The 22,267-nt window shown below is 35.7% G+C and overlaps 2 protein-coding genes across 2 annotated transcripts in view; one reads left to right on the plus strand and one right to left on the minus strand.

The window, feature by feature from the left end:
• LRRN3 (leucine rich repeat neuronal 3) overlaps nucleotides 1-4,198 on the minus strand; it is a 34,614-nt gene extending 30,416 nt beyond the window's left edge. Inside the window, exon 1 of the mRNA XM_017817872.1 lies at nucleotides 3,592-4,198. The gene's annotated coding sequence lies outside the window, so the exon portion shown is untranslated. The remainder of the gene's footprint in view (nucleotides 1-3,591) is intronic.
• The window catches only part of IMMP2L (inner mitochondrial membrane peptidase subunit 2), a 421,899-nt gene that overhangs the window by 199,043 nt on the left and 200,589 nt on the right, over nucleotides 1-22,267 (plus strand). The gene's annotated exons all lie outside the window — the stretch shown is intronic.

Genomic DNA, 22,267 nt, shown 5'->3' on the forward strand with positions numbered 1-22,267 from the left:
AGTGCTAGGGGTGAGAGCATGTCTGTAGCTTGTATTATGGTTAATTGATTATACAGCACTATCTTCCAGGTATAAATAATAGGAAATCCTATTGGGAGAGGGTAAGTGGATCAAGGAAATTTGTGAAAATAATTTGTATTTTGCCCTCATGGAAATGTTCTTTCTCACCAGGTGTCACATTCAGCTGCTCCACAAAGAAACCAAAGTGGAATTATGTTACTGACATCCATGTTGGATATAAACTTTTATCAGTTCAGGTCAGCTGAGGATATCAATTTACTGTGGAAACATTGATGAAATAATTTATAGATTTTATGTATAATACTGAAGGTCATACTGTTTGTTTAAATAAGTTCTTTATGAACTATGCCATTTCCCAATAACAGCTTTTAAAAGTTTGTGGACTAGTCAGTTGAATAAGTAAAAGGTACAGTAACTCCTTTTTACAGTTACATTACAGTTATAATGAGAAGTATTGATTTTTCTCTTAATACTAATGTGTTTAATGACCTTTCTAATGACATCTGTCACTACTGTTTCTTCTCAAATTCTACTGGCATTTTCCTTTCAGTAAAGGATTTTAATTCCTTGTTGTGGTGTTAGAATGAGAATTAATATTCTTTTAAAAGTAGTATGAAGGCTTGTAGAAGGCTTTTTCTGTTAAAAAAAGTTTTTACAAGCTGTCTGAATTTTGATCTTCAGAAAAACTTTAGAAATTATCCATTCTTTGGTCTTCAGAAAATAGTTCCTTGAGCGCTACATGTGAAATTAGTTTTTCACTGTCAGTTTTTGCTACTTGATATTAATTAGAGTTTGTGTAATTTGACATGGAAGGGTTTGTTAAGATAGTTTCTGACAATATCTCTCTCAAGAGTTTTGTTTTCCTTTAACTTTCAATGGTACTATCTGAACAAAGGATATATCAATTAACTAAAATGTTGATGTATCTATAGTGCAAAAAGGTTTTGTTTTTCTCTGTGGTGACTTTTCTTTCAGAAGTTAGATGGAGCTTGTCTTGAAAAACTCTTTGCTTTCTACCACTTTTTTCTATTGTTTTGATGCTCTAAAACTTGGCTATTAAATACCAGCCTACCTTTAGTTAGAGTGATTGTCGCTAAGGAGCAAAGCTCTTGGGTTGCTTGTAGAATAATTACTAATATAATAAAGGTTAGAGGTGAGAGTCAAAGCAAGTGGCTCCAACACTGCTAAATGGTTTGCTCTCACTTGCAAACAATTTTGCTCCCTAGTGTAAAGGGACAAGTGATCACAAGTGATTTGCAGGACTTGAGTATTTTCATAAGCTGCTCAATCTTGATCAATTAGCAAAGATTATACACAATATTTTTGATCTGCAATACACGTTAGCAACATTGCCTAGTTGATCTGGTATAATTGTGGTGCAAAAATGAAATACTCCCCCACTTCAGGGTACTCCAAACAGGCATGCTCTGATGTCATGCTCAGAGCTGCCACCCTGAGAGGCGGGACTTTGGGGGTTACCATAACAACATCAGCCAGTCGTTGTCTGACACTACAACATTATTACAGGAGCTTTGAGGGAGTATTAACCAAAATACAGTCACTATACATTTTAAGAATGTCTTTGCTGTGTCCTGAGACACTGCATCTACAGCATATTTTCTCTGTACATGTATGATTGAAATGGCCACATTTTTCTGAAACTCTTTGGCATATCTATGTAATATTTTAAAGTAACACACTAGAGTATATGTGGCAAAACCCAATATGTATTAGTGTAAAATTACTCATATTTACTTGTTTTTTACATTTAAAATGAGTAAGGATAAAGATTCAGAAAAGCTGAGCAGGTACCATGGTGTGTAGAAAAAGTTTCCTCTGAGTAGTCCTTTGCACATAGCATGAAGAGATCAGAATCAGGTTTTCTCTATATATTGTATAGCACATTCTGTAAAAATGCAATCCAGGAGCTTGAAATTCTTGTTTTAACAACTAAAATGCACATGTAACGTGAATGAAACTGGGATACTTAATTAGACCAGAGATAGTGTTTCATATAAAATAAGCCAGTTTGCTTTAAACAGATTCCATAGACCAATCTGAAATAGAAGAAGCAAGCTTGCCAATAGCAGGAGCTAATGCTTCCATACCTTTCATTTTGTACTCTGAAAAGAAAACCTCTTCTTAAGCTCATTCATTTTCCAGAGGGAATGCCGAATGCTGTGGCACATTGTCAGAGCTGCTTTATTGTCACCATTTACAAAGGTCACCTGAATTAATTGACTTCTTACCAAACATATTGTTAAGCTACCCATCGCCTGACATTTTTGGAAAGGTGGCAGACTTAAAGCTAGTGGACTATCTGTTGATGGTTGTTTCACAATGTTAGTTTCTCAAAACACAGTAACTCTAAAATTTCAAGCAAATAATTGCTTTGCTGCAAAGGAACAAATTCTATATGATGTTTTCCAGACTGTACAGGAGTGAGGGGGCTGAGGGAGAAAAAGAGGTGGGAGAAATACTCTATATACTGAGGTAGTTTTAGTACAGATATAGTGCTCTAAAAAGCAAACAAAAGCATACAGGAAGATGCAGGCTGTATTTTTTCACTTTGAAGCATGCATTAGATAGCTAACCTGTCTTTTTTTATGGTGTAAAGTAATATATCTCTCTTTCACTGATGCATGAATCTCAGATCCATGCTGATGTACTTTACTGAATGTGTTTTTTATCTGAAGGGATACTAAGGTACTCTTGTACTGCATAAAAGAAATGACATACACACGCATAAAAACATTAGGCAACAGTAGTGCTAGCATGAAATTTTATGTTGATTAAATTGGCTAAATAGAAAATCACTGATTTTTTTTCTAGCCCCCTGTATTTTCTTCCTCCTCTATGCCCCTGTGTTTGGTTCTCTTTCTCAGCAGCAGTGCTGGGCAAAAACTCCAGCTAGACATGTGAAAACAAAGACATGGAAAGCAAAGACAAATAATTCTGAGCCTTTCTATACTACACCAGGCACAGCTTTTGTACTGATGCATCTGAACAGTGTTCTTACGTGTAAATATACTTTAGAGGCACCCTGCTGAGATCCTGTTAATTACCAAAGAAGATTAGAACTCTTCTGCTTAATGTGATCCTTTTTACCTTACGGTCTGTTCCAGCTGCATCAGTAATCAGACATTCACACTGTCCCTTCTGACTGGAAAGGGGATGTTTTCAAGCGAAGTCATTTGCGACAATCCTTAAGATGTAGCCTGGCAGAAATTCAATAACTGTTTGTGATATGCTCATTCAGCCTCACTCCTCAGTGGTTTTTAGGTCCTGACATAAACAGCATTTCCCCTAATTCTAGCACTGAAGAGAAGAAAGGAGGCTGTCCTGTGTCTTGTTTTATTTATTTCAAGCTAACAAATGCACTAATCTGATACTACTGCAATTATATTTAGATTATCTCTGACATAGAAAGCAAATTGCATTTGCATTTCTGTTCAGAAATTAAAATGTGAAAATATGCAAATAAAATAACTTTACAAAAAGAAGAAAGGAGAAAGAGTCCACAAGTTAAGATAAAAGTCAGGGTAAAATTGAAAATAAAGAGAAACTTACCCTATAATAGGAATAGTTTCAGAGCTGGAGGAGTTCTTGCATCTCAGTAATTTGGAATCCTTAGTTCAGGTAGCCACGTACTTGTATTAATGCCAGAGTCTGAATAGATGTGCATACATGTATGTATGGGTGTGAATCGCTGTCTAGCGGTCTATATAATACAAAGATGTATCTATTGATATCCTACAAAATGAGAGACACTCTGTGCTGCCAGCTGAGATGCCTTGCCTTTGCCAGAGCGCTGTTGCTGCCTGGCTCTCTGAGGCTCGCAATCCAGTGGAGAGAGAAAGTGTGTGGGGGAAGAGAGATGCTCACTAGCTGCTCTTATTTCTCCTTGTTTCCGTGGTGGTTAGTGGTGCATCGTTCAGCCGCTCGATTGTCACACTGACATGGTGCTGCCTGTCAGCGGTCATTAATAACTGAGCCCCTTCCCCTCCCCAGAGAGGAGCCGATGCTCCGCCGTGCCCAGATGCCGCGTAATACGCGCGGCTGCGCCAGCCGGGATGGCCGTGGGAAGCTGTCTGAGACGTGACACTGCTGCTTCGGATACGAATACACGAAACCAGCCTGTGCACGCTTCCAGATATCTCTTCCGATTTGTGGGAGCTACAGGGCATGCTTTGTGTTTGTACAGAACAGATTGGGAGGTCCAAATTTCCTTCCCTCCCCCCCTCCCACTTTGTTTGGTTTTGGTTTTTTTTTTTTTTTTTTTTTTCCCTTTTTTTTTTTTTTTTTTTTTTTTTTTTTTAAATGGTGTTATCTGTACTCAGAACAACTTATTAGAGGTCACTGAAGTTCTGCAAAGGCTGCCGTAGTTCAGAAGACACTGTATGTTGAAACCACTCAGGAAAAATATGCTGTGCTTCACTGCCAGTTTTGGTGCTTTTTTTAAGCGTAAGACAGGAAAAGATTTTACAGACTACACCCTTTCAAAAATTTGTCAAATATTACATTTTGCTGCCTGTATTTATGAGTAGAAAATAAAAGCAATAATACATCTTCCCGAGGAATAAAAATTCAGAACAAACTGAGAAAGGAGTTGGTTAAATAAAGTCAGTTACTTTCAGTCTCTGTCCACTTGAGTCTCTCTTTTATGGCCATCCAATTATATAAACAATAGGCTGCACAGATCTGTTCTTCCCTTTCTTCCTTCTTTCTCTATGCCATGCTCTTTGGTGAAGAATTCATTTTTTCCACATTTTCTGTGTCCATGAACAAAGAGTATACAAACTATGAAGGTTTTAAAAATTGTAAAATAATTTGTGATTATCATCATCCCTTCTTCCAGATATACAAAACAATAAATGAGATAGATATTGTTAGGAAAAGGTTGAGATTTTTTTAATTATAAATACTATTTATATAAATGAAATTACGTTATAATAGAAGATGAACAATAATGAAGAACAAAGAATTGGTTATCAACAGGTCAAAAAAAAGAAAATGTTGGATCTCTTGTGTGAATTCAGTCCCACAGCCCTGACCGAGGCAGGCCACCCTCTAGTGGACTGAAGTGAGATGTGGTTCTCATTTCACACTCATCTACTTTGAAGAAAGGCTTACAGTTCTGTCTATTAATAATAAGAAAAATTTGTGAAGATTAGCAAATGGTGTAAATTAGAGTACTTTTTGCAACAGCAATAGCAACAGAATTCTATTATAATATGGTTGCTATTTTATGAATACTACATTTCATCTCGATTCACTTTGAGTCTGAGACCTTGGGACTGCATTGTTTTCAGTTTTATTCTGTAAGAAAATTATTTTACTCTTCATGAAAACAATTATTATGGAAAGTGAATTAAATTAATGCCAACTTCCTGAATAAATTTCAGGTTGTTATAACTGGTTAGAGCAAAACCACTCCTATTAGACTCACTGGTATTTACACTGTTTCTGTAATAAAGCAGCATTTTCCTTCTGCCAAGAATTTTGAAATACTACATTTAAACTAAGTACAGTGAACAAAGGTTTAAGTTTTTTTAAAGATGTGTGCCATTCATTTTTCACTCATACAACTGAGTAGGACTGCCTGACAATTGAAATAATAGCATTTAAGTGACAGGTGTGTGCAAATATGTGACCTACTCTAGATGAGGGTAAGTAGCCAAGTGGCCCTTTGATATTCTCCCATTCTCTTATTATGGGCATTCCATTTTTTTCTAATGTGAATTAAAGATTTATAAGAAAAAATTGGGGCTAACCCACCTTTCAGGTCTTCTTGCCTTAGTTTGGGATAGGGAACCCCTCAAGTCAGAAACATGTCATGTCACCTTTCTGTAGCCTCAGGGCTCATTGGTGAAACCTTGTTTCTCCTTTGCTCCCACAAAACGGGGCCTCTGTTAGTATGTAATGTTCACCACCATGAGCTGCACATACAACCCCCTGTAAACTTCCCAAAGTGAACCTATGATCCTTCCCTGCTGCACAACCTGTGTCGGATGGGATAATGCTCAGGATGTGTTAAGTAAGCACAACCCAAAGCCAGAAAAGTAAGACTTCTTGCCATGCTAGCCCCCACAAGAAAACTGGTAATCCTTTGTGATCTCAGCCATGTCCTATCTATCCCGCCAAAAGGTATTAGCCTGTGCTACAGGTGGGATAATGGTTGGAGTAAGAGAAAAGAAAATTTCCAAAATTTTAGGAAAAGTTGAAAATACAAAAGTGTTCTGTTAAAGTCAAATAAATACCATTTCTCTTAGCCAGTGGAGAAACAGAAGATCTGGGGGAAAGGGAATAGGTGGGGAGTAGCATTGCCCTTACATGAAAGCTTTCTTGGGTTTTGCCCCTAACTGCCTCACGTACTCACTGTCATTCATTCAAAATCTGGCTTTCTAATTAACGTGAGAATCATGCAAAAATATATTCAATGATTTGACATGTGAAATTAAGATTACAGAAGTGCTTCATTTTGGTTGATTGGTACGGACTGTGTAATTAGAGGGCTAGATAATTAAGTCAGCTAAAGTATACTTGCATGAAGAAAGTAAGTTCTTATGATAGACTATATACACAAAGTGCCTCCTTGATAGGCATACATTTACATATTAGTTAAAATGTTATTATATGATAATAAAGTTATGTTTCATACAAAAAAGGGAAATAATTGAATTTTGTAATTTAGGTAATGCAAAAGAGTAATTTTTTTTCCAAACTGTCTGCAGGAGAAAAGTATCCATTCTAACCAATACAATTATGATTATTAAAGTTCATTAAACTATTTTCCTGCTGATTTCACTATGGTACTTGGTGGTTTTAAAATAACAATGTAATCTATTTTATCAGAATCATATATATAAGCTTAATAGGTTACAGGATATAAAAAAATTCTCTCAGACTGATAGAGAGATGATGAAATTAATGTAGACTAACTCCTGCCATTTATTTAGCATGCATTTTATCTGATTACTGAGTGCACATGAAATAAACTAATTAATTAGTTGTTTGTAATGGACAATAAACACTGCATAAAAACCTTAGTTATTAAAATACAGTGGTTCTGTGTTTGCATTTTTCTCAAAATTTGAAGAGGATTTCAAAACTTTTCGCCTTTTTTCTTTACATAGAAAGGTGGAGCATCCTTGGGCCTTAATATCACAGAATATGCTGAGTTGGAAGGGACCCACAAGGATCATGGAGTCCAACTCTTAGCCCTGCACAGGACCATCCCCAAGAGTCACACCATGTGCCTGAGAGTATCATCCAAATGCTTCTTGAACTCTGTCAGGCTTGATGCTGTGACCTGTAGGCTTGTTGTGGTTCAGGGTATTAACTGTGACCATTTCTAGTGTTTTTAGGCTCTGAGACCACAGCTGCATTTAGAATGCAGCAAATGTAATTAAGGACTGTAATAAATACTATACAGTTAAAATAAAAAACCCACAACTATTTGATTTAAATTCTTAGATGACGCGCTTTATGTCAGAAATTGGCAATTAAGAAATTTAAGTGTGTATCCAAACAGATTATTCCCATGTGTAAAAGAAACAACACTTTTTGAGTAGCTTTATCACTTATGACTACACGTGTCCCTATCCTGGTTTCTGAGGCACCATGCCTAAAAGAAGGAGGGTTCAGTGGTGGCTTTTCTCACTTTCTTCTTGTATCCCTTAGATTAAAAAAAGACATGAGCTGGTATTTGTTTGACAGATTAATTCTCACCAGTTCTGCAAAGCACACCCTTAGTGTATCTTCCATGTGGGATGTGAGGAGGTATTCCTTTCTGAGTGAAGGTCCAGGATTGCTCAGATTCAAAGAAATCTGCTTTTTGGTGTCATCAGTTAACTTATTAATTGATTTATTAATAATAGCCAGTTATCATTGTGTGATTTGCCTGGAAGAAAGAAAAAAGAGCCATCACTTCATGTAACCCCATTCTGCCAGCATTTTCAGTGCAATGTCATCAATCTGACATTGTCATGCACATTTTTAGATATTATGGCCAGACTATTGACATTTTCCTATAAGGGTTATGCTTCAATACAGACAAGGAGTAATTTTTATTAATTTGTATCCCTCCAAAATTGAATCATTTTTCAATGATAAGCAAAAGCGACATTTCTAGCTCATTTTTTGTCTTTTTTGAAGATGAAAGGCTTGTTGCCAACAATGAATTCAAATTTCTACAGTTGTTCTTCATAATGGAAAGTGTTATGCTCAGATTATTTAACCTGCTACCAAGTTTCTTTTATCAGATCTAAGAGTTAGTGTTGATAAGATAGCATAGTTTCCTAAAGCAGAGCGAAATAAATCTAAGCCATGAATCTGTAAAGAATGTCACATAAGGAACACTTCACATCTACCCAAAGCCCCACTTACTTTATTAAAAGCTAGGTAGGTTCTAGGTGCCATATGAGTTAGCAAAATCTGGAACTGCATAGTAAAAAGAGCCTTATAGTACAGGCAAATTCAATCAGGTGTGTGATGGGGTTGATGAAAGCAGAGGTGATGAGCTCATCTTGGTGATCAAGGAGATTTTGCATAGTTCAGCAAATTTGCCTATTCATTTAGCAACTGTGTTCTATAAAACAGAAAGTACGAGATCCCAGGCAAGAGCTATATTCTCTTTCCTCATTATAGGTCCCAGAGCTATAGTCAGCCTTCCTCAGGAGTGGTTTAGGGTCTGAAAAATCTTAACATGTTTTATATCTACTGAATCCAACACAGAGTGATATCTGAGTTCTTCTAATTTTCATCCTCGACCCTATTTTAATAGGCAATAATCCCCACCATATCAGCATGTGCTGAAGGCTGGAAGTCTTCATATGAGTCACACATAGCAACCACAGCCTCCCTATGTCACGTGGGACTCTTAATGAAGATGCAGTAGTGAAAAACAGCTAGAGAATGTTTATATGGAACTGGATTGGGTAGATGAAATATCTGTAAAGCAATTTTCAATCTCAGTGTATATATTTCATTTAAAAATTCATTTCATTTCAGTAAGTTTATGTCTAGTGGTGACATCTCAGGTTTTGTAGCGAGTAATTAAGTTATGACTTACTGGGATCTTCTCAATAGTAGATCTTTAGGACTGAGATGGTCTTGTTGATTTCTTAAGGATCTGCTCGTTATTCATGGGACCTAGAATGTGCATGGGATATATCTGTTAGTGTCATGGCTCTTTGAGCTAATCTGTAATTAAGGTTGATGAAGAAAACAGTCTCAGTAATGATTTGAATATAAGGCCTAGAATTTTCATCCTGGCGGTGATTTGTTGCAATTCTTATGGGTGGTGATAAGTCTTGATCTTCTTGTCCTTATAGAGAGGATTTTTTCAATTTCTTTGCTCATATCTATTTTCCTTTCCATGGAATATTAACTGATGTTTTATGTGAAACAGGTTTATCCTTTTCCTGTTGACATTGTGTGGTGTGGCAAATAGTACATGATCAGTGAGAGGAAACGTCCTCAATTTTTTTAAAATTTAGCCACTTAATTTATCCCTGGTAATGTCACACTTGTCACAGTATATGGCATATATATATGGCAAGTCTCCATGTGTTTCTCAGGGGCAGAACTTCGGACCTGCATTTCTTTCCTTTTTTGATGAAACTAAACAGACTATTTTTGTTACATTTTATTGTGGTTTAGTATTAAAAGTGGATGGAGTACAATAGCAATTCTAGATTACGTGCTTTTCATAACTATTTGCACAAGAGCTATATTGGCTATTTAGAAAACTTTAGAGTCACTAAGTTAAATATTAGAACTAAAATGTCATTCTGCTTTTACTTACTTTTACTCTGAGGCTAGGAGAAGCATCAGAGTTATTTTCCCATGCCACCAATAGCATGAATTTATCTTGGTGATGACAAGAAACAGCATGAATAAGTGCAGTGTGTGTTCAGAATATAGTTACCTAATGATAGTTTAAATCAAGTACACTAAACTATTGCACTGTAATGGGTACCAAAATGAAGTTCTTAGTAGTTTAATTGACAATTTTATTTTTTTCAAGTTGCAGATCTAGAAAATTAATTGAAAGGCCACTGGAACATACAACATCCTTACTGATTAAAGTCCAAACAATGTAGTTAAGAATGCAGTAAACATTTTCCCTTTCATCTGTCATTTGACTACCAAAAACCATGGGTGCACGTTACTTATTTATCTTTAAATATAAAACTATATTTACATCAGTAAGTTCGGGTAAAAAGGATCATGTACATAATGACTTACTGGAGGAGGAGCTGATTCAGAGGCTTTCACATAGTCCCCATTACTAAGGAAACCACTTATTTTGTCTGTGCATGTTTTGAATAGTTGTCTCATTTGAAGTCTGGTGCTCAGACACTGAGGATTGCATTAAAGCACTGAGAAAGAGGCAAGGAAAACAAAAGAGGCATAAACCACTCTAAGGAGTAGAGAGTATTGCATTAAATGCTTATGAAAGTACATATCTGTATATATTTGAGAGATTTGTATATATATATATATATATATATATGTATGCATTTTTATTGTTTTGTTCCTACAAAAACCAACTTGAAAATATTAATAAGTAAAGCAGGGAAAGCAGATGTTGTTTTGTCCTGCATTTTGCATGCCTCTATTGTAAGGACTCTTGAGAAATCTGGTGTACTATTTAGGTAGCAACAAATATGAGTTTTGATTTTCATTCCCTGAAATGAAACAGGGTATTATATTGAAGTAGAAAGATGTCCCGATCCACTAGTAATGGCTAAAACAAGGCTGCAGGGATGGCTATGCATTCAACAGTTGATCAGACCTTTGATTGGAAGGTGAGTCTGTTTTGGCAAAATTCCTTGATGAAGGTTAAGACATGACTGCAAATACACACTCGGACATACTTATGTTGTATTTGGGCCACCACATTTACCCCCCACGAATAGCACATAAATTCTGTGCTGACCAAACGCTTATATTAACAATGATATGTATTGATATGCTCAGAAACAAAAGGTTGCCTTGGTACAGCGAGATAAATCTGGTTTGATGGGATATATTTTTAAAGTATAAGCATTTAAATAACTTGGAACTGATTTCAAAGTATTCCTCAAAGATCAGAATTGATCACAAATGAGCTCAAAGTGTCAGAGAAATGTAGAAATCTTACAGATTACCAGAGAACTGTAGGGAAATTAAGTTTGTGGCCTACAAATGTTCTTATCCAGCATATCCAGTATATGAATTAGTTTATCAGTTTGTTTTTCTGTCAAACAGGATAGAAAGCTGAAGACAAAGGTGGAAATACCCATTTTTAAGGCCTACAGGGCAATGACTCTGTAGGGTCATGTGACAACAAAAACAGTACTACAGAAAGTTAATTTCCCCTGTGTTTAGTGTGTGTTAATGTCAATTTATTTTTAAATGAATAGACTTAAGTCATCAGCCATTGACATGATATGTCTGATGAATAATTATTGTTGCATACTTCATGAGCCATTTTATCTGGAGGTCAATAAGCTAAGATGATCCCAGCTTGGGGGCAAGAAACTGGAATCCTTTATTGGACTCATAAGTTCATATTTAAAGGGTTTAGGATCTACATATTCAACAGGGGGTTTGCATATTCATTCTATTACAACTAGGGGCTTTTACAGGGATGAAGTAAAAGGGGAAAACCCAGGTTAACAAATCTGAGGTTTTAACACATACATCATAGGGGAAAACCCATTTTATCTTGGGGGAATTACAAGGGGAAAAAAGGTATTCGGGTTTACAGAATGCACAGGATCCAGGAAACACAAAGGGAGAGATAAAGCACAATAGGTCTTCTGCACAGGTTTGATGAGATCAGGGTGTGGACTCTGGCTTGAGCAGGACGCTCCACACTGATGGTATCTCATTTACTTCTTAAACTGAGGTTCTTACCCCAGCTTTCTTAGCCCATGGCTTTTTGCAAAGACCACTCAAATCTCTCTCTGCATATATTATATTTTGGGATCCAACAATTTTGGGTGACAAAGTTTACTTTTAAGGCTAATATTCTTTAAAGGGATTTATATGTGTGCTTGTGTGCACAATTAATGAACAGCCTGTCCCTATAGATTTTTTCTTTAACTTCTTGACTGTTAAAGCGGGGTGGGGGGGTGGAAATGACAGCTGTGGTAAAGCTGACAAGCTGACGTGTCCTTGCCTTGACTTAGTTGAACAATTTTGGGTGAAGCAAAATAAATGTCTTTAGATTACACAGAGATATCAGAACTCATTTGTCTCAGCTAAGAAATATCAATTTTTAATATTTCAGAATATTTGTATTTGCTCAATACTGTACTGGTTATGTTTGCTCTCTGCTATCTTATTGCAAGAATTCACAACATGCCTCAAGGAACACTAAAATCATTGCTATTCATTATCCTTAAATTTTTGTTTGCAGCAAGAAATAAGATCTTCAGTGTTTTTGGTAATACTGACCATTTCCTTTATGGTGTAACTGGTATGTTTCCAAAAAATGCACTCAGCCTCTAACTCCCATCAGTATTATCATAAAAGAGATGAAATCAATATTTTTAATAAAATAACTAAGATAGGTACTCTCAGAGAAAGCTAACATCTGTTTCGTTACAAGGGTAAGTTTATTGGGTGAGGACCAGGACCATTTGATACTGAGAGATAATTAAGAGTTAATAATTTAATTTGCAATTCAAGTTACCAGAGAACAAGAACTAACATTTTGTAATGACTTTAATATTTGGTAATTGGGTAAAATTGTAATATAAAAGGCAGTAGATGACATAAATAATTGTTTAGTGCCAAGTAAATTTTATGATAATATCACTGTGAGGAGAGGGCAATGGATGGGTTGAATGGGAGAAGGAGGAACCTAGGAATGTCATTCAGAAAGGCTGTTTGAACCTTAATAATAGAAATAGGATTACACTCTAAGCAGTCGACAATGAAAGGTCATTTGGAGCCAGTAAGATGTAATTCTGCTGTAAATTGTGGACTTATTAGAAATAACTGAGGAGGAGAACATACCTCTATATTACTAGTTGATCAAGAGATGTGAGCTCACAGCATGGCACAGCTGTGGAAAAAGCAAATATGTCCTAGGATGCTCCAGGATTGTTGTTCCCAGTTGTTCCAGGAGCAGTAAGGAATTAGTAACACTTTGAACACTTCATTTAGAATAATTAATTCAGTTGTGATTTTGTGCTTGAAAAACATTCTGAACTCTAACTGGAACACATGCAATTAAATACTACTCAGATGACAGCAGAGTCTGCATTACAAAGGAGTTTATAAAACCTTGCCTTGTATAGTGTAGGAGAGTTGGGGAGAAAATAAGATTCTTGCTGATAAATATGTCCTGCTGGTACACAGTGAGGTAAAGGTAGCAGAACAATCAAATTTGTATGTGACTATGATTCAATTTAACTCTGGAAATTAAAAGAGTATTAGGGGTTTTTTTCTTCACGTTTTAGTCATCACATCCTGGAATAAATTTCCAGTGGAAATAGTTTGGGTAGAAAATCGAAACCAAGAGCAAACCAAAACAACCACAACTCAGATGAAATCAATCACTAGCAAAGAAACCTCTTTAGAGATACTGATTGGTATATTTATAAAAGAGGTGCATTTACAAATAGCTGACTTCATGCCTACAGAAGAAGCTAGACTTAATATTTTAGGAAGACCTTTCCAGTCCTTTTTTTTGCTTATCAAAGATAAAACCTACATATCAGATTTCTGTATAAATCTAGTCCTCATCTGTATGTTCTAAAATCTATTGAGCTCTTTTTGATAATCTTGAATATTTGTGACTACTGGAATTTATAACTCCACAGCTGGTGGGAATACTCATTTTTCAATGTTAAAACAGCTTTTCTCAATATTTACCCAGGTAAGTACAAATAAAGCAAATACAAGTTTAGTAATTTACATTTACTTGCCATTATAAAATAGTGCTTTAACTACCTCTACATGCAAATAATTGAGTGGCACGGCAGAAAGTTCAGAAGAAAAAAGGAAACTAATATCCATATTATAGTCTTTAATTTCCAATTTTCTAGTAAGTTCTAGAAACAGTAATCCCTTTGATAATATTCTCTAAAACAAATTTTCAGGCCTTAGATTTTACCCAAAGTTTTGTTCAGCTACAAGGAAGTTGCAAAAAGCCTTACATGCACAAACGCAAAAAAAATGCATATAAGCCTCCTTATCTGATATTTAAAATCCTCAAGCCCCAAAATTGCCTAACTTTTTAGTGTGATCTTTCAGCACTCCTAATTTTGCTGACATCTACTTTTTCTTTGAGTAGCTGTAAGAAATAGCTGCAATAAATCTACTTCTTAGATACATCTGTATTTCTTCCTTGAGCCTTAGGTTGAACTTCTCTTTAGCTAATAGGCCATCGATATGTTCAGCCATCTCCTGAAGTGGCTTTAATAGGCAGGTACATTAACTCATTTCATAGTTTCCTACAGAGAGATATTCATCAAGGTAACAAACTTGATGATGGAAGAGTGTATTCTTCTCATTACTGCTAATTCGAATGTTATGCCAAATAGGCTTTCAGGAACCAGAATAGAGATAGTTATGGCCTTAATGAAATAGTAATAATATTCAAACTGGAAAACCAAGAAATTAAAATGCATGGGTTGAAGAGGGAGGAATCAAACTGCTGATACATTCTCATATTTTCCTAACTGTACTCTCAGGACACATATTTTTACAATGGCTGCTGTTATGTCAAATGGAGAATATTGAACTAAACATAAAGGAAACTCAATATTGCTATTTAAAAATGTGCCTCAGGAGTAACCTAAATGGTGAATAATTTGCTACGTCAGGCAGGAGCACTAACTTTTGACCAGGAGAGGAGATTCTAGTAATTCCATTAATTCCACTAACCCCTCCTGAGACCATCATGGTTCTGGGTATGAGTGCAGCTACTTTTGGAGAAAAGCCAAAGTCTTCATTGCTGCCTTTAACTGAATATTCCTAACTGAGCAACTATAAATTACCTTAGGCTTTGAATCTCACTTTCCACAGATTCATCTTCCCTGTGCCCAGTCTTTTTCCTCCTCACATGATTGTGCAAAGAACATGAAATTGCTTTCTCCCACCTTGTCCCTAATTTTTACAAAAAGCAGTTCACCTTTTCTCTGAAGTCTTCCCCGCCGACTTCTCAGGTCTTTGTCCTTGCTAACTTCTGGCCAGAGGGATAGCGATTGCAGTCCTCTGCTTCCTCATTCAGGGTGTTTTATGCATCACACACTTTCAAGGATGTCAGTGGTAGGCGTGGCACTTGCTGCTTGTGTGTAATCTCTCCCTTCCTTTGGGTGTGGCAGAAAGACTCTTGTAATCTTGGTTTAACTACTACTCTGAAGTGGTCTGCTTTAGGAGGGCTCAACACACGGCCAGTCTGACCCTAAGACATTGCTGCCTGCGTAAGAACTGCTTAATAGGCTCTGCTTCTGTGTTCCTTCTTTCTGATACAGAATGAGCATGGAGCAGGCAGGAGAAACACTTATGGAAAGGATAAGTGCTGCCTGAGCAACAGCTGCCCCTCACTGCAATACTCCTAGAATCAGCTGCTGCAACCCCATTTCCTAGTTTACATCATGGAAAGGTAAAATCATGGGTGCAGTCCATTTTTCTTCTTTTAGGTGTAAAACAGCTGAAGCATATATATATATGCATGAAGGTATATATTTCATAGGTAAACGCTTTGAAAGCTTGTAAGGCAAATAAATTGAAAGGTCAATATTCTGGCTTGGGTGAACTGGTGAGGGAAACTTTTACTTGGCATATGCCAGTATGACTTTTTTTTTGCCCATGATAAGCACAACTGCACTTCAAGGGTTCTAGGGTGCTGATTGTCCCAAATATCCAGTATGTAGGGAAGTCTGTACTGCTCTACCTTGAATAAATTTTGGTTCTATAAAGCTTGAAGATCTATGTTCAGAATTCACTAAAACCCATTTAAATATTTATTTATAAATTGCTCTGACATCTTCAGTATATTTATGGTCAACACCTATTTCTGCGCTTTATATAAATGTCCTGCAGCTTGCTTTTTTTTTTTAAACTGAGTCTAAATTTTATGATCTTGGCTAAGGAGAAGTACAGTATGAATTATTATCCTTGTTCTTTAGTTTTTATGGTTCTTCTCTGTCAGCCTAAGTGGCAAATGCATTTTAAAGCAAATCAAATAACAACAAATTAAGCTTTTTTTTTTCCTTTTTCTTAACTAAAAAGTTTAGATATGCCAATTAACTGGCTTCAACACCATCAACAGGCAGGGTACAAAAAGATCCAGAATTTAAAACCAAACGTCCCAACTCATAAGCTGTCTCTTGCACAGGTTTGTTACTGTGAATTACTAGCTTTACCTGTATTAGTTTTAGCATAAATGTGTCACAATCTTTAAACAGTATGATTAATCAACCCTTTCAGAAGGTTTAGTATTAAAGAGCTCTATAGTACATGACAAATCTTTTTGCTCTGAGAATCATACTTCTATTATTTTACCTATGTGTGGATCCTGTGAATATTAAAATTTTCATGGCTTTTAAAATGTTTTAAAGAAAGAGAGAAACTGCTTTTAAACAATGCAAGGCTATAGGTCTTTATTTTTGAAAGCATTCAGTAGGCTCTATAAACACATACCTCACCTTTAATACCATGTAATTCCGTATTTCAGTAGTTCAGTGGGATAATGCACTGACTCTCTAAAGAGCTTGTGGAAATGAAGCATTTAACATCAACATCATGGGGCTTATTTGGTAGCTCATTTGCAGGAATTTATTGATAACATCTCAAGGAATCATGGAATCATTCTCATTTTTGTTGACAAATCATTCCAAAACATACTTGGAGAGAATAAGATAGATGTGGTAATAAAATGTTTTACATTAAGGGGTTCAGAACTAAAGTTTTATAAAGAGAAATTTACTGCTGATTTTGTTGAAGCCATGAAAAATGTGAGATAGTGTCTGTCATGGTAGCTATTGCAGCATATGCTATGGTAACTTTTCCAAGGCCTATTGTAAACTCTGTTTGTATGCTTGGAAATCAGATTACCCGTAAACTAAAAAAAAAAAGCAAAAGCGAGGTACGTATTTGACTGAGGAGCATATGTAAGTGAAAACCTGGGCAAAGTGTTGGTTTTTTGAAGAAAGTTTGTGAATTACTGATTTCAGTGTGATCAGAATTTCACCTCTAGGTTTAAGAAATATTAGTACAAAGGTATTTTAGAAAGAGGAATAAAATAACAAGTAATTTTTGAGATATGCAGCTCATTAACATTTAATTTTCTGTATATATTCCTGAATGACATTTGCTGCAATGCTATTTCTGTCCTGCTTTTTGTATGTGTCCATCCATGCATGTGTGGATATGCGTTTCTAGTGAATTTTGTTTTAGATAACACAAGTGTATCTGCAGATGAAATGATCCCAGTACTTAACCAGAGTTTTAAATTAACAAAAGCTCTGAAAATATTTTAAATTGCAGTGGAAGAACAGCAACATTTTCGTTAGTAAAACTTCCCTTGATTGTTATTTGCATGATTATCTGCAACAGCAATAATAAGGCACATGCCATTAAAACAGAAATAAAAATATATCTTTTCATAAGGATCTAAGGTGGCTCGGGGAGAGATAAATTTGTGAAGTCTTACTCCTGGAATCCATTTTGCAGATGCACAACAGTACTGGTACTGTTGTGAATATGTTCTTCTAATACTTCTTTTAAAAACAGAAGTTAATGTAACTGCTCCTTCTGGTTTATCTGTTTATCAGTTTTGAAGTAGTGCTGATTTTGAGTGGAGTCTGTAAAGTGTACAGATTTTCAAGAAAATATCAGTTACTCTTTTTAATAATTTTTCTATATTGCCAACAGGTTAATTGCGTCAGAACCTGTTTTCCGTTCTCAAGTTGTGTAATAGCTGTGGGACATTTTCTCAGCTGCTACCTTGGAGATGGAGTTCCTTTCACAAATCCACTCTGCTGCCTTAAGTCCTCATTAAACTTTCATGATTTTTTAAAGCAGAAGTTTGTCTTTATACAAGTAAATAATTAAGTCATAAATATTTGGAAAATACACCTTATTTATTGATATATTCCTGTATCAGCAAGTATGCCTGCACACTAATATGATAAGATGGTGAATGTGTATTTCAGTGCTGCAGGGTGGTGTCCCAGTATATTTCTTTTTTTCTTTTGACCTTCTTCTGAAGCAAAGGCATAATTTTCCCTGAATTGTTCTAATTGGCCCACCAATCAATCAGTATTATCATAAGCTCACATTGTGGAATCTGGATGAACAAATGATTTAAATCTTCCCAAGTTCTAAATATCTTTCAAGCATTTAAATTGGCATATTGTTTTTAAGGCTGAGTAGCAATGACTTATGGTTTATAGGCAGTCACTCAAATTTGTTGCTTAGTTGTTCGTTATTAGTACTAGTGATTCTTATTTTGTATTACAATCTATTGATAAAACAGCTAAAAAGGCGAAGAGATGCAAAAGAAAAGAGCTGAATGGTTCTGCCTTCATGCCTCTCTCCTTGGCGAGTGTTCCCATTGGGCAGCATTCAAGCATGCAGGCACTCGGAGTGTCTCAGGCCGTTGTTGGCTCTGAGGTGGGTGGAAACAGTTCACAAAGGGACTAAGCAATACCCAGACTAAGAGTGCATGGCTGGGAGCAGGAAAGATAAACAGTTACAGCAAGGAAAGGGACAAGGTGAAAAAGTTCTGGTCCCCTGGGAGCAGCAAGCTCTTACTAATCTGGTACTGGGCTGTAAAACAACCTTTGCAGATTAATTTGCTGGTTGCAGTTTTTCCAACCTTCTGCCATCAGCAGCTGCATTTCCCAACCCCTCCATGGGCTCTCCTCTGACACTTTGCTTGTCCCTGTCTGTATACTGATAGTTGATCAGTGGCAACAGGTGAATAGAGATCTATGTTCTTAGCATGCTGAAGCAGTGCAATGAGTTATAGATCCAACAAATGCTGGAGCCAGGAAAAGATTTTGACAACAGCAAAGAGAAGAGTATGGCAATCAGCTGTTAGACAGGCTGAAGTTAGACTAGTGAAGTACTACATGATAATGCCTCAGGAGCAGGCTGATGTGTCTGTGGATTACATCACTATTGAAAGAAGCACATCCTCCTTTCTGGGCTTGATTTCACTCTAATATTGACTGTTGGCAGAAGAACTTGAAAGGGGAGCCAATATGGAGCCACGTTTTTCCCTCTCTTCAGCTACTGCTGAAAAAAATTTGTATTGAACTGTGACCTAACTTGGAAGCAATAGGAAATATTTCTCTGAGTACAAAAATAAGGCTGGGAAACTGGCTGATGGAAAAAGATGTGGAAGTCAGATAGAAAAATCAGAGAAGCAAGGGTGAGTAAAACAAAAATGTGTAGTACAAAGTCTAATTAGGAACTAATATGATTTTTCAGTTATAAGCTGGGAGTTGTAATTGAAAGTGTCAGAGGAAGAGAGAGATCTGGCTTTATTAGTCTCACGGTGACTAAAGCCATAAATGTGACATGGCAATGAAAAAAGACAAGTGTAAAGACATATCAGGATGTATTACAGCATTTTTAGAAGTGGAAAGTAAATATTAAAGGCAATGTACATGGTACTGATGGGATTTCATCTGAAATTCTGTTTGTAGTTTTGGTCACTTGTGATCGAAACATGAATTCCAAAAGTAAGAAGTTCAAGATGGGTAGCTAAAACTGAGAAAATAGAGACTGTCTTATACAGATATTATTAAAAATTCTCGTTAATTATCCTTTCAGAATAAAGAAAGCCACTGACAGAGTAAGAATGTTTAAGTTGTAGAACAATGTTAGCAGAAGAACAAATGATGGTTTATTTGGCAGAAATGAGAGACAGTAACTATCTGGGAGTGAGATTCTAGATTAGAAGTAAATGTGCTGGCTTGGTTCTTTGTACTAGTCTATGAAACAACTTGATCTTTTTGTCACATGGAATATATAAAATACATAATTCTAAAAGCTGGAAACTAGACAGAAATCAAAAGGATCTTTTTCTAAATTAAAGATTTTTAATCTTTCCCCTACCCTGTACTAGAAATGCTAGAGGGTAAAGTGGGAGGAACTGTGAACATGCCACCTTCATAGAGAAAAGAAATTAGAAATAACCTACTAATTATTATCCCTGGACACAAAGGACAGATTTTCTGAGTGAAAGTTGTATATTGCAATAATTCCTCTCTTAAGCCTTCAAAGCACAAAAAGTCGGGTTATATGATAATATCTATAATGAGATGTAGGACTGTAAACAAATAAAAAGGTTCAATTTGTTCAGTTGTTCGTAGCATCTATATAACTGATAAGATTAACAATTTACCTGTTTTCTTTCAGTAATTAATAAAACTAAATAATAAATTACAGTGAAAAAATAGATGGAAATGCGTGTTCTTTCAATATCTTCTGCTTTTTTGATTTGATTACACCTCTACACACAAAAATAAGTCTTTTCTAAAAATATTTTTCTATTAATATTTTTTGCATTGGTGATAGAGAGGTTGGCATTTTTCTTTTAGAAGAAAGATGACATGGTAGTGTCCACTAAACAGCTTCCTCCCTTAGATAGGTATATGGACTGTTGTTTTCTGAAAAGTGACCATCTTAAAGAATATATATATGAAATGCATAAATTCCTCTAAAATTTTCTTAAAAAATTAAAGATGCTTTGCACACTTTTCTACATTTCAGACTTTCAACCAAACCGTCTACACTATGAGGTTTTATTTATAATAAAAATATGCTTCTCACATTCATTTTTGTAAATATACACTAATTTCAATAAGCCTTATTGCATCTTTATCACTCCAGCTTTGCAGAGAAGTTTGTATCAAGTATGTTCCTAATCAACTTCAGGTATGACTATCAATGCCTATGAAAAATGTGAATTTCCATAGTTGCAAAGCACATCCTGTTCTTGTTTCTGTTAAATGGTAGAGAAGTTGAATGCATCAGTTTTCTAAGCACTCTGTATTTGAACAGTTTTGGGCATAATGCATGTTTTTATCTGGCCCTAACCCCACAAGGCCCTTAGGCTCAATACAAGAAGATATTCCTAGCTAGGAGAGCCCTTTAGCACCATGTTTAAATGCTTTGCTGAAGCATGTCCACTTAGAGTAGATTGCTAATATTGAGTGTCACGAACAATAGTCTACTCTTACATTTGTCTAACTTCTCTGCAGCTTATGGGTTTGCTTAATGCAGTTACTGCTACAAATCTAGCATGCAGTTAATAGTCTTTTACAAAGCAGCTCCTTTAACTTATAGCCCTTCATCCTTCCTTTCTTTAGTTCAGGGGCCCCAGATCTCAGTCTGGACCTCTCTGGTTAGAGAGTAATACTCACCTAGGTAGTAATTTAAAATATCTTTATAAGTGTGTAGATATAATGGGGCTGGGTGACCAATGTGGTTTAAATTATTTTCCTCTTGCTAATTAAATGTATTTAAATTTGTAAAATTAATATTTTATTTTATTAAAGCTGTCTTTCTGTATTTAAAATGTATTTCGGCCACACAGTGAGGTTACTTTATGATGAGCATTAATTTCTGTTAACTATTCAAAACCTCTGATCCAATTGCTTAATTAAACATCAATGCTGGCCAATATTGAGTCTCTGGAGGTTAGATGGAGAGGTGGGTCCATTTCAGAGCGAGCTCTGGCTCTCAATTCCATAGTGGGGATGAAAGATAATAGTGACTATAATGTTTGTATACAGTATAATAAAACCTTTGTATGCATTTTAAGGGTTTGATTATAAGCACGGAAGTGCAAATATAACTCTCTGTGGACAGAGACATGAGGCTTGGTCTTGGGAAAAATCTAACCTGAATAATAGATGTGTTGTGTTAATCCTTTGTTGTGTAGGTGTTGTCAGTATTGAGCCTGTCACTACTGATTGTTAATGAGATTTTTGTTCATTAGATAAAAAAGCTAAAACTATGTTATGTCACAATTTCAGATTGTTTGTTAATAACATTTATTTTTAATTCTCTTTCTCACTTGTGAACATTCTCGTTTGTTTCTCTTAAAAAGATTATTATACTGCAATAGGTGAAAAAGTGAGTGTTCACAGTGGTTTTCTTACCTTTTAAATTTTCTATGTGTTGTCAGGAATGTTGTATGATGTGTAAGTGGCATTTAGTTTTAACTGTAATATTCTCATTAATATTAAATAAGGAATGAAGGTAATTATATTGATTTCAA

This window comes from Lepidothrix coronata, unplaced genomic scaffold, assembly GCF_001604755.1.
Source record: "Lepidothrix coronata isolate B3197 unplaced genomic scaffold, Lepidothrix_coronata-1.0 Scaffold63, whole genome shotgun sequence".
Classification (NCBI taxonomy): Eukaryota; Metazoa; Chordata; class Aves; order Passeriformes; family Pipridae; genus Lepidothrix; species Lepidothrix coronata.